Source organism: Octopus bimaculoides, chromosome 19 (assembly GCF_046866305.1).
Source record: "Octopus bimaculoides isolate indiv1 chromosome 19, ASM4686630v1, whole genome shotgun sequence".
In the NCBI taxonomy this organism is placed as follows: domain Eukaryota; kingdom Metazoa; phylum Mollusca; class Cephalopoda; order Octopoda; family Octopodidae; genus Octopus; species Octopus bimaculoides.
The window spans coordinates 17,621,917-17,637,376 of NC_142946.1; positions in this window are offsets into that span (position 1 = coordinate 17,621,917).

Below are 15,460 nucleotides of genomic sequence, written 5' to 3' on the forward strand. Positions count from 1 at the left end.
ATCTACAGACATAATTCCACCCAAATTATTAGCCTAGTGTCAATATGAAACAATTATTATGGTTAAAAGACAAAAAAAAGGTGAATAAAATGAACGTCCATATCAATAACAATAATGATATCAACGATAAATATCATAAAGAATATAATGAAAATAATATAAGTTACTTATCTTTTCTGCACTAAAATAATAGCAGTGATGCTAACTACAACCTAAGCATTAGTACTACTTCTTATAGTTCTACGTTATAGAAGTGGTTAAAATAATAAATTAATTCGTATTATCAATGTTCATTTTGTTGTTGTTAACATCGTTATCATTATGAAAGCAATGGTGACCTGTTAACACGATGTATTCTTAGAGACACTGTTTGTGAAACCACACACGATGATGTTTTTATTATATAATAATTTTTCTACAACGGGAAGCATGATTCTTAGTAGGTTACAGCCACGCATATATAGGTGCACGCGCCTATTATGTGTAGAGAAGCAGTCAGACACGAGCTTATATACACGCACACAAACACGTATATACTTTTGTTCACGAAAATATAAATATATATAAACCTATATATATGCATAGAGATATATACGCATATATGAATTTATATATATATATATATATATATATATATATATATATATATATATATATGTACCTATAAATTTATATATATATATATATATATATATATATATATAAACAATTATTAACTTCCCAATCCCCATTTTCATTTTACTCCGTTCGTATATATATATATATATATATATATATATATATATATATATATATATATATATATATATAGGCACACACACACAGAAATACACATTTTTATGTATATATGCATATATACGCACACAATAATATTGACAACTACATACGCTCACTTAACACAATATTTTAATGAAGCTTAAAATCTAATGTAAAATAAACATAAAAAATTCTAAGGAAAGCTCGGGAATTAAAACTTTAGATTATACTGAGTTTATTTCACACTCTGCCAAACTTGACGTTTTCACCGATAGGCAAATGCCAAACCAAATTAACTACAAGTGTGAAAATATGTTACAACTTCCCCGTTACATGCATGCAGTTCTTCCTAAATGTGTTGGAACATATACAGAGGTATCCTTTAGTGTATTTTCTGTTGGGGGTTTATTTATTTAACCGTTCATTTGTTTTCCACTGAAATCCAAGGAATGCATATTTTCTGTATACATTCGCGAACAACATGTATAGGCTTAAACGGCTAAACACAACACGTTAATGCCCCCCCTACACATATATATGTGTGCGTGTGTGTTTGTGTTTGAGGGTGTATACATATGTATATATACATATACATATATAAATACACACGCATGTATATATATATATATATATATATATATATACATATATTATACACATATACATACATATATATATATATATATATATATATATATATATATATATATATATATATATATATATACATATACATATATATACATACATACATATACATTTATATATACATACATACATATATACATACATACATACATACATACATACATACATAAATATATATATATATATAGAGAGAGAGAGAGAGAGGGAGAGAGGGACAGAGAGGGTGAGATGGAGAGAGAGAGAGAAACACACACCCGCGCGCACACAAGAGTTAAGGAATGATGTAGAACATATCCGAACTACATGCGTTTCCTGGCGAGCGGAACCTCGGAAGTAGTAGATATCCAAGCGTAGTGTATGCTGCAGGTTACATTTTAAGCCAGATGTATCTTGATTAAATGATGTTTACATTGTCGTTAGGAGGTACATGTCAACACACGGATGATTATGTAAATATTTATGTCTGCAATTTTCGATGAGGTAAATTAAGCGCAAAATTTACAATTAATCAACAGATGAATGTCGGAATTAGAATTTATTTGCTTCTTTGCTTGTAAAATAAATCCACGGTAAAATTTACTACAGAACCATTTTGATAAATATGCATACACTAACACTCACACACGTGCGAGCACACACAGACACACAATCACGCGTGTGCGTGTGTATATGTGTAAGTGAGTATATGTGTGTGTGTGTGTGTGTGTGTGTGTGCGTGCGTGCGTGCGTGTGTGTGTGTGTGTGTATGTGTGTGTGTTGAGATTCTCTCGTAGTACGAGAAAGACGTTTCTGCCTTTTCTTGTTCAACTGCCCATATTTTGTTTATAGTGATGAAATGTATGTGCCTTACGTTATCTCCCTCATGCCATTAAATCGACGTTGTCTGAACAGGCAAGTATTTTACTGAATAGGCAAGTATTTTGTTCAATAACAGAATGCACCACCAACTCCAGGAACACGAACCATGGTTTCGCACTGGTCTATGTCCTTTTAGCAGAGATATACTTTTGCTTAGTTAAACACATGCCACAATGATACGACTCGCAAAATATATTTACTTACATGCATTCGGACGAGTTCTTCGTACTGAGAAATGTTTCTTATCTTCAGACCCTAAGCGTCCTACATCCTGGAAGATGTGGCGATGCTCCGTTTCCTTTCCTAATCGACACATATACATCTACATATACATTAGTTTAATAACTACACACACGGCATATATTTATATGTACATGTGTGCGTATGTGTGTTTTTTGTGGGGTAAGTTCCAGAGGATTCATTACATTGTCTCTAGGTGTGTTATATGACTGACGATCAATTTTTGAGGGCTTATTTTGAGTGCAGTCTGTTCGCTGCCTTTGATTACGATTATTAATACTATGAACGTGGTGCTCTGTATTTCATGAGTTAGCATAGGACTGTTTTACAGTGTGACGGTTGAGTATTTTGGTATACGCTACGTTTTTACGGAAGCAATCCTGGATGAGATTTTAGAGCCCCAGATTGGGTTATTCATTCCCTAATTCGATGGGTATATAACAGCATGCCAGCCGACTCTAAAAATCTCTAATGAGATATCTTTATCATTGTACTTGAAGAGACCAAGACTGATGGGTCAAAACATGTGTTGTACCTAATAAAAGCGTAATACGAAATCCATCTCCTGCTGTCAATTAATCCTATTAATCTAACTAACCCTGCAGAATTCCTGAAGTAGATCCAACGAAAAAGTACCACAACTGCTAATGACAACACGTAGCCTAAACTAACATTTAAACACACTAATCGCATTATACTTATTTGTCCTAATTATTTATTTCATATATATATATATATATATATATATATATATATATTGGTGTCTTCTGCTTGGTAATTCTGTTAATATCCTGGGCAGGGGTCTGGATTGTATCCCTCAACAAGTTCTATTATTTCAGGTTGCTCCGAGGCTATCAGTTTGAATATGGTGCAATAGAGTGTAGGTATAGAAGTCCCTCACTCGACGTGTTACATCGTATGTGTTGCTTTGAGTGAAGTGTGTAAGACCAAAGGACTGCCGTTATATGTTCTCACCGCATGGAAGAAATTAGTGAAAGCAAGACATATTGTACAACGCTTACTTGATTCTGAATGACAGCTGCATATATATATATATATACATACATATATATATATATATATATATATATATATATATATATATATATATATATATATATATATATATATATATATATATATTAAATATATATTTTTTTAACCCAAAAGTTTGGTAAAAAATATAGTATCTGTTAACAATCTTAGCAGAAAACTCACAGTTGAGTCTTTGAATATATATCAACTTTAAATAGAGCTCAAAATTGATCCGTTGAAAATACTTTATTGCAACAACAATAACAATAATAACAATAATAATAACAAATAAATAGACCTATGTAGTTGTTGCAATAAAGTATTTTCAACGGATCAATTTTGAGCTCTATTTAAAGTTGATATATATATATATACATATATATCTTCGTACATAAATATGTGAGCGTGTGTGTCTGATGTTTCTCTCTCAGAATCTATAGGAGCTAGAGTGGTCAAGAAAACAATGAGATCGTAAGTGTACGAGAATATGATTTACTTAGAATTCAATTTCTTTTTATTATCGATATATATATATATATATATATATATATATATATATATATATATATATATATATATATATATATATATATATATATAATTGAAAGAAAAGGAATAATAATGTAGATGTTGTTTTATGAATGAAGCGTATTAACAAAGCTGCTCACATTATCGGTTCCCACATGTATAATATTAAATGCTTTGATACATATTTAATTGTATACATAGAAATATTTCTGTTGTTTATCAAAGGGCTTGAAGTATTCGTCGACGGAGAATTACGAAACGCGGATTACGAGTTAAGTATATATTTCTTTCACGTTGAGTCGACAACCATTAATTCTAAGTAGAATTTTTAGTTTATTCATTACTTCGAAGCAGGCAAAGAATAAAATTCGCAAAGGTCACTGACGAAAAGCTAGTCAAGGATATAGATTTATTACGATAAATATTCAAACATAAACAATTTTACAATATAAAATCAGGTTTGTGTGTTCACAAATCTGTTCAAATTATATTGTGCTTTTTACCATCACTGCTGACACATTGTATTATTGTGTATATATTATCACCAGTCAAGAGAATTTTGATTTAAGGTTGCTAATCGTGTTTAAACTTTTGAACCAATCACTTATATCTATCTGAACAAAAATAGTTACTAAGATGTTAAAGAATTGTGCTACACACGTGCAAATATTAAACACCTATAATAAGACAGAAAGATGAGAATGGGCGGTAAATTATTCACAAAACAATCTTAGTTAATAACGTACTTAATAAAGAAAATTATTCTTGCCTTTCTCAGATTAACAGCTTGTTATACACAACTATTATAGGTTGAAGGACTATAGATACTGATATAATAATATTGATTGTGACAAGAGATCTCTTCCGCGAAACCTAAGTGAAGAATGTGTCATATAATTAGTTCGAGTCTGTTACTGCTTCATTATCAATTCATATATGAATATTTTGTGAAGAGAGCGATGAAAATAAAACGTGTGAAAGACCATGATATTCTCTTCTATATTTGTCCTGAGAATTATGCTGAATATGATATTTCTAATCACAGCAATAGATTTATACTAATCAGACACGTTGTCATCTTAGGTACGTGTTAATAGGCGGTGAGCTCACGTCACCGATTAACACTAAACACTGGATTTCCTTTCATTATGGAAATCCATGTAATGCCCCATATTGTGTTGAAACATATACACGTTCAGGTCAAATTTGTACATTCTCATCAACAATTTTATATGCGATTATGCTGTCTACACTACTTTCTTTGAAAGAAACAGGCTATCGGTCTATATCATTCCGTAACCCTCTCAAACTGACCTTATTGTGCAATTAGTTACGCTCTAATGAATCTAACAATCATTAATTTGGTGAATTAATAGATATACGTGATGCCATAAACTTGTTAATAGTGATCTATTAATTTCCATTTAATTATATTGAAGTCTGACTTCCATTTGCCAACTCTAAAATTCTTCCAAGTAATTTTGTAGCATTAATTGTTGTATGAAGTGTAATGAATACTTGTCACTGAATCAAATATGTGATAACTTTTACCATTAATACAGTGATTTTTGAAGATATGCACCGACCATGAACATATTATAATTTACGACCTTATAAATAGAAACATCTTCATTCTACAATTTCATACGACTATAAATTTACTTTAAGACACTATATAAATAGACTGTCTGCGTAAATAACAAGTAATGTTGTTAATATAATTGTTATGTCAGATGATGCTCAGATGATCTGAACTGATTACCGACAGAAACTTAAAATGCGATTGTATTGGATTCTTTGTGATCTAAATTTGCTTCCGCTGTTGCTGTTAGACTACAACATGTATTTCGGTTTACATCGGTAATTCACCGAGCTGTTCTTAAGAACTTATAATTTATATTCTGAGGCGAACACCCCCACAAATATCAAAGAATGATGTTGGACCGAAAGGAACTACTACTACTACTACTACAACTACAGCTGCTGCTACTCTTATTACTACTACTACTATCAATAATAATAATGATGGTGATAGTAATACTAATTCTCGTTTCAAATTTTGGCACGATGCCAGGAATTTGGAGGAGAGGCAAGTCGATTGCATCGATACAAGCCCTCCAATGGCTCTTATTTTATTGACCCCGAAAGGAGAAAGGCAAAGTCGACTCGACGGAATTTAAACTCTGAAAATAGACGGACGAAATACACACTTCGCCCGGCGTACTAATGACTCTGCCAGTTCGCCGTCTTGATTATAATAATAATGATAATAATAATAATAATAATAATAATAATAATAATAATAATAATAATAATAATAATAGTTTGGTGTATTAGGATTCGAAACAGTGTCCAATGTTAACATTAACGTGGTATCAGCTTTAGTCTGGCGACAACTTAATTTCATGTTGTACTAAAATCGGAATAGCTAGTTAATGGTAGACAAATCGTATTCAAGTGACACTCTTGTTTATTCATTGATGGCTCTTGAAATCTCCACTGAACTTTTTAATCATAAACATATAATCTGTTTCATACAACAGCCAAGAAAGCTCAATGAAGTGAAAATCTAGCGTGTAAGACTTATGCGTACAACAATACAATCTCTTTTATTTGTTAGATTTGTTTGCAAGCTCTCACACTGAAAATATTTTATACATATCTATCTATTTATTTCAGCTGTATGATATATACAAAAAGTATATCTTTAAAAACATTTTTCAAATGGAATCCATAAACAACCAACGATGAATAACGAATGTAACCCATTAAAATTTGTGACAACGTTTGAAGATTTTTCGAATAATAGCTTCAACAGAATTTTCTCATAATGTTTGGGTGTGAACAGGATTCGTGATACGCAATAAAACATACCACACATCTACAAACAAATCTGCCAAACTATATTTTTAAAAAATCGTTTCCCTCAATCTACTTGAATATTCATAAGTATATTTAGAGAGACAGTGAGAGAGAGAGAAAGAGAGAAAGAAAGGGAGAGAGAGAAAGGAAGAGAGAGAAAGAGAGAATGTGTGTGTATGTTTCAGAGTGTGTCTATATAGAGACAACAATGTGAGAGACTAAGTAAGGGAGATAGTCAGTGTGTGTGTGAGGGAGAGAGAGAGAGATTACGCAACATTTACACTTGCAAATATTAGGAAATGAATGTGTTTTTGTGCAAACTACTACTCTATGTCCAAGAACGGTTGTCAGTGTGCATGCTTGTGTAACTGCTTTGCAATGTACTTATGCAAAACGCCTAAACACGCAGATATAGTCAGTTAGGAACACATTATATATATATATATATATATATATATATATATATATATATATATATATATATGCATATATATATGATCTATTTCACCCTTATATTCAAAACACTTACTATATTTCATATATATAAAATATATATTCTGTAACACATTAATTCAAAGAGTTTTAGTTATTAGTTACTTCGACTTCACATATGCTTTTTTAACACAATATTATTTTCGTTAACGTTTAGAATATTCCATTTGTCATAACTGAAGAACACGTAAGTCGTAAAATACAAAACACTTACAACATTCAAATTTCAAAAGGACAACCACGTTGATTGAACAGTGTGTATGCTGACAAAGAGTATAGCAGTCTATTATTTTAAAAATTAATCTAATATTTTTTCCTATTGTGTTAGAGATAGAAATCGCATTATTATTATCATTATTATTATTATTATTATTATTATTATTATTATTATTGGTAGTGGCAGCAGTAGCAGCAGCAGCAACAGCAGCAGCTGCAGTAGTAGTAGTACTAGTAGTAGTAGTAGTGTTTTTGTTGTATAACAGCCAGTAAATGATTTTTCATTAGGTCAACGTGCCCCAATTTAATTTCTATGCGTACTTTAAAATTCCCGTCGGTTTCTAAGTCACATGATTTCTTTCTTGAAGTCATAGCTATTAGGAACTCATAAACATTAGTGAATACCAAGAATAATTTACAAACCTCTCTCTCTCTCTCTCTCTCTCTCTCTCTCTCTCTCTCTCTCTCTCACTAACATGTAAAATCTTGTTAAAGACGACGCAAAAACATATTGTGTCACACCATCGTTACACGTACACATGTATTTCGTGATACATCTAGTACAATAACGCTATTCTCGGTATGATGGCTCTACGTAAAATTATGTTCTGCTACCATGTATCGACATCCTTTTTTTTTCCAAAATAATGCCTTTTTTTTCTAACGAACTTATTTAAGAATATATGCATGCGTGTATTTCTGTAAGCGTGTATGAAGAGAGAAAGACATAGAGAAACAGAGAACGAGAGAAAATGAAAATTGTGTTATTGTATTTTTGTAGCTGGATGCTTAAGAAATTTACTTCGAAGTCATGCCATAACGGTTTCCTTCAAACTGCGTAGCTCAACGGTTGTTATCTAGAAGTGTCTCAGTTTGACATAAAATACATCACTGCGTCTTAGTTGATGGAATCTGTTTGGAAACCAGGTCGGTGGAATATATGTTTAACTAAAATGTCACGACCCCAAATTATGCTATATTGAGGAGCTGAAAGAAGAGCAATATTAACGTTATTTACAGCTACTACTATTCTCAAAATGAAGAAAAAAAAATTATCTGGAAATATTATTTTAAATGTTCTGTCATTCATAAGGAAAAGACATGTCATAACAAGGCGTCAAATTTTGGGGAAGGGAAATAGTCAATTACATCGACCCCAGTGTTTCCCTGGTACTTAATTATAGTAAATTATTTACATTATTTATATTTGACAGGTATTTGGACTCATCTTGTTTGTTGCCCGTGGGCACATGGCGTAGTGGTTAAGAGCATGGACTACTAACACCAAGATTCCGAGTTCGATTCCAGGAAGTGACCGTAATAAAAATAATAATAACAACATCGAAAATACCTTAGGAATGAAAACCCAGGTACACATTTTTCCCAAGACACCTGATGAAGGCTGGAGGATATATCAGCCGAAACGTTGTGTTAACAACAAGAGGAGGAATAATATCCGTCAAATATAAATAATGTAAATAATGGATATAATGTGCATAATTCCTCATCTCTTAAATATAGAACTGTATTAATTGTAGAAGTTTGCACAAAAACACATTCATTTCCTAATATTTGCAAAGTCGACCTAGGCGGAATTTAAACTCAGAACGTAGCGACGAGTGAAATGCCGCTACGCATTTTGCCCGGCATGCTAACGACCCTGTCAGCTCACAATAATATCAATAATAATAATAATAATAATAATAATAATAATAATAATAATAATAATAATAATAATAATAACGAAGCAAAACGAAAAAGAAATTAGAACACTTCACTGTCATAGTAAATTTTCTCCCTCTCCCACTTCAAAAGCAACTGGAGATGGCCGCACCAAGAGTCGCCAGTCAACTTTCCCACGTGAAATGTTAAAACGTGCCACATACTCTGCTATGTTTCTGCGGTTTACTACATATATCTTTATAGAATGTCTCTATCCATCTACACGGAAGCCAATGAATGAACATACCACTGGGCACCTTTAAAATAATGCCATTCTCTTAATCATTCAGGCAGTGCACAGCCTGTTTTTGACCACAACCAATCTCGATTGAAATTTATAAGGTGGTGAAACACTCCTCTCACTGAAATTAATTACCATTTCGCTGTAATGTAAAGAAATGCCGTAAACTAAATAATAATGTTAAACAATTTGTAGTTTATATATATTTTCAGGTAATGTCGAATTTTACCGTGGACAACATTAAGCTAAGCAACTATTTCAATTTTCGATTCATGTCGAAGTGTGATAAATAATATAGGTTAGGTGAATTCATATATCAAGGTATCAGTTGAAAGCCACGATACCGATTTCATGAGAGAGAGTGGGGTTAGGGGAGAGGGAAAATGATGTTCAACATCACCTGAAGTCAGTAAAATAAATTCGGGAAAACGGAATAAGTTATGTGTTAGGCTTTTCGGAAGAGCTCCACAGTTTTGGATGTTTCACTTACGAAGAAAACAATAAAGCTACTTAAAATATCAGACAATTACTCATCAAATTGTAACGGACATTGTCAGAAAATATAGGGTAATTGGAGAATGATGTTCTTAGAAAATTAAATATCAGGAAGGCCATGCTTGAAAAGAGTGTTACATAATAGATCTACTTGTCCTCAGTTATAGTTTCCATTGTTCCTTATTTTCTTTCATCCGATACATTTCTACACACTCACATATATATATTCACTTATATATAGGCATACATATATGTACTTAAAAGTATAATATATGCACTGTATAAATATGCATACATACATAAATATATTAACACACACTCATATGTGTATCTCTTCCCCGTCTCTATCCATCTTTCTCTCAATGTGTGTGTGTGTGAATATATGTATAATCGGAAAAACGCTTCTGTTCTGCACAAAGTCTTCTCTTTATTTGAAGGAAATAACTTTTTTCCGTTTTTGTGAAATTAATAGTCTTCATAATATTGTCAATAAATCCTTGTGTGGAAAGTGAGTAAGCATATATTTAGACACCAAAATATGAATAAATATACCCGTAAAATATCTAAGCGATTCTAACTAAAACGCTTTTGTATAATGTATTACTTGAATTCGGTTCACTGGAAAGTTATAGAAAACATGACATCCAAGTCGCCATAGTACTTGGATGTACTTATCATGATGTGCACAATTTTTTGTATATCCTTTCCATTGCAATTCAGATAGCATTTTGGGAAACTTTCAGTTTAATAGAGATTTACTAGAAAACCAAGTGAACACACATGAAGTAAGATTCCATTCACAGCTAAGTAATTGCTTCTGAAATTTCCAGATTGATATACATCCATAGTAGCAAATCAGGTCTATGATCTGATCCGTTATTTTCAACAAATGTAAAGAATACAGTTCTATATTTAAGAGATGAGGAATTTCGTACATTATTTACAAGTGACGGATTTTTGTCCTCATCTTGTTTGTTGTTAAATCTTGCGGTAGGTGAGCACACGTTTGGACAAAAATCACACAATACCAGATGTCTAAGATGATCGCTTTCTCAAAGTGAAATGCGAGAGAACGCACAATACATGTAAGGTTACTTCTGCATACTCTACTTAACATATCTTCAATAGCTTACAGTTTTGGGAAACTAATTTTCATTGTTTTATGATAAACTGGATATTTCGTTACAATTGTAGACCGCTATTCTCCTAATTAACAGTGGTAATAACAACAAAATTAATGTTACATACAGTGACGTCATGACAGCTAATTTGTATCTGCATAAGGCGCAGAAAGACAAGTTAATTGACACAAAAGTCAGAAAACATCAATGCAGGTGACACGATAATCCCTTTATATACGGTAATTGAAGAGATGCGCTCTCTTAGTGAGACAAATCAAATTATCATACCTTTATATTAAAAATAAAAGATACCCAGTCGATTTTAGAAGTATCACTAAGAACTCTCCCGGTAAAATCATACAATTGGACTCCGCCTCGCTCTCACTGCCACTCTCTCTCACTGCCACTCTCTCTCACTGCCACTCTCTCTCACTCATATATATATATATATATATATATATATATATATATATATATATATATATATATATATATATATATTCCCTCTTGCACGTACCTCTCATTTGTTAAAATGTTTTTTGTGGCTCTTTCTCTTCATTTTTACTTCCATCTCAAAATACTTATACACTTTCTTGCCCTCTGCCTCAGTATAAGCATTTATCATAAGTTTGATATAATGTAACAAATTCTCCTCTGATGAAATATGTGTAGAAACAAATGGTACATACACAATGCTTTCAATTTTCATATATATATATATATATATACATACATATATATATATATATATGTATATATATATATGAGAGAGAGAGACAGTGAAGGAAATATATATATATATATATATATATATATATATATATATATATATATATATGTTTGTTTAATACATATGCACAGATCTTCAAGCACATAATGTCATTCGTACACACATACACTTTTAGATGTGTATTTGCATACGTTTATATTAATGTGCGTATGTGTGTGCGCGCGCGTGCAAGTGCGATTTTTTGTTTACATAAATCAGTTGAGTGTGGAGAAAACACTTATGTGACACTATTTCATTTGACATTATTTCTAATCTGTTAGATTTTGCGATTACCTTAGGGAATGGTTATCTTAATTTTCTTTTATTCCATTTGTTGTATGTTTCTATATGCTAAGAATATATATTTATTTATGTTATGTGTGATCAATGTCTACCACTTTCAGACTGTGTTTGGCAAACAAAGTAACTCTCAATAAGAGACCGTGCTGACTTTGTTGGAAGCATGTCAACTGGTCTGTGTGGAGCTGTAGTAGAAAATCAAACATCAAGGCTATGGTCAGTCAATTTAATCTAGACATTTGTTCTTTGTGTTTTGTTTTCCTTTTTTGCTTTTCGGTATTCGAAACTTTTGCTCCGTTCCGAACGGCAAATAAATTGAATTGTAAGCTATTATATGGAGGTTGCTCAGATCAGCAATATACATTTATTTCCAGTGGCGTAAACATGTCATTCGTTTATCATATTATCACAAGTGGAATATAATACCTCTTCTCTAAGGTCTTAACGCTTATCACAGCGACATATAATCAAAATAGATATAACATAAAAATAAGTACAACCTTAAAGAATGTTTAAAATAACGATTGTTGTTGTTACTGAAAATGATGATGTTCGTTCACCACGGGTTAACGCTGATAGAGTAGATAGACCTATAATCAGAGGTTATGTCAGCAGTGTCCATACTGCATTTTTTTGTGGAATAGCGTAGCCCTGCGCAATATTATGCAATGGGAAATATTTATAAAAGTGTGAGGAGTCTATGAGTAGAAATTTAGCTGCTATTTCTAGCTTGTTGAAACAATTCGGAACTTTCTTCATTGCTTTGGTGTTGATGGTGTAGCTGTTTATTCACAGCTCTGACTTAATCGAACTGATATATAAGCAAAGCACGCAACACGTCGACATCCTGTCTATTCTGTCAGATGTGGAGCTACTGCATATATTGTACTTTCCTTTTTATCCGATGATATTAAGATTGCTCTTTTTAATTCTAGCGTGTCTAGATACCACTAAAATTCTCTCCTGTAGGCGAGATGTTACAACTATGAGACTCGCATAAAATGTGAAAGCTCTTTTTATTTACTAGTGTAATCATCTAATTTCTTCTATTGATGCAAATCATGGATCGTGTATAGCGTTGCTTTGCTTTCTCCGACAACATCTTCCTAAACTCGCAAAGTAAGTTCATAAATGAAGATGACAATGATTATATATTCTTTGTCAGAGCAGTTCTGGATATACATCTGCTCTCGCTAGGCAGAACTAGAGTTATTAAAGTCAAATATATTAAGGCAAGTTTAACACATTATTCTATGTATACTGAAAATTTTCGCTTTTGAATAGCCTATATTATATTTCGTATCTTCTAGATTTAAATTAGCAAATATGGCGCTTGTCCATATTTCAACCATAGTATTTATGCAGAGTAAGTTTACTAGATGGCATTTAGTAGGTTCTGCGATATATCCAACACTTTATTGCGTCTAATTTGAACGTAACTATTCAACATAAATAAATGTGTATTTCATTTTCATTTGAGAGTTGTCGTGCCAACTAGGTGAGACGTGGTGAAGTAGTTTATATCGATTTTGTAACGGCGTTTACTGTTAAGATGTATCTAACTTCTGGCATAATAATTCAATTTCGTCCAGGATTTATCTATGAATAGATTTGATCTCTTTAGGTCAAGTCTATGTAACATTGATCATCTCGTTATTTTTACAATGCTATCAATAAACACTTGATTTTCCACACATATTCTCATGATAATGTTAGACGTGCATATTCATGTATTTAGGAAAACCGCTCCATAACCACGCCCAGACCCATCTAATGTCTTTTAACATATAGTCAGGTTCATCAATACATTTGAATGAAATTTCTGAAAACGACGAAGGAAAGATTACAGCATGGCTGACACCCGCGAAACACTGAATATGAAAAATTGTTGTATACTTCACGCAATCAATGCCTTTCACCAAGAACTACAAAATGAAACACGTAGAATACATTAGGAAGTCACAGAATTTCATGATGCTAAATGAAGCGAACAAAGAGCATTATCTCTGGTTGCTATGTTTCAGCAGACAGAGTATATATTTGCAATCCCGACATAATTGGAACTTTCATTTACTGAATTTATCAGAACAACATTGTAAGCCATAAGAAAAGATCTTACAGATTGATATAGCGAAATCCAATAAAGACACAACAGAATACCATGGATATTATAACAGATGATGTTCTGAAGCTGGAGAAAACTGACAAGACCAGATGCAATAATGCCAATCCCTTAGAAGAAAATTGTTGCAGTTTACAAACATATTTTACACGCCCAAATGACGATACTGCACACATAAAGGTAGAAACATGCATAAAATAGTTGAGAACATAGTAGTAGTAGTAGTAGTAGTAGTAGTAGTAGTAGTAGTAGTAGTAGTAGTAGTAGTATCAATAAGAATAATTCTTTCTCATGATGGCAAAATGGCCTGAAAACGTGTTGGGTAAGGCCAGATGATTAGATCGATTCCAGTGCTCAAATAGTACTTATTTCATTGATAACGATATAATGCCCCAAAGTCAACTTCAGTGGAATATTAATTCAGAAGTTAAAGCAAAAATAAATGCCACAAAGATTCTTGCCCGGCGTGCAAACGGTTCTGCCAGATCACTGCCTTAAATTTAATGTGTAAATACAATGTAACATCATTTAAATAAAAACGAAGAATGTTGAAACGTAGTTTAAACCCGTTGTATCTGTTCTATCTCTTTTCCTATGTTGTGTAGGATTTGCGTCTATAGGGAAATTTTATTATTTATTTATTTATTTTTACATAACTGGTGTCAGGAAGAAGAACCACTTCATCTATAGTATAACAAAAATCTCCTCTGAAAAGCGATGCATGGTTACTTTCAACGAAAAATATGTGGACCTAATGATTAAGAAATTCTCTCATTGAGAGAATTATAGAAGACGTTGCATCCTTAACGCACATGTTATTTTCCTCCTTCCTAAAGGATTATATATTACAGAGTCCATTTCCTCATGAAAGTCGTTGCTGTTTGTTTTGAGGTGGAATTACTTTATTTATCGCAGACCGAGTAGCCATGTGTGTGTATTAATTTTGGCTCTATATAATGTTGTTATACGTGTTGCGCATTCATCCAGATTTAGTGTAACAAACTGTAGCAATATTGTCATTTATTCAGATACAGTGGTTATTCTACCAAATTGTG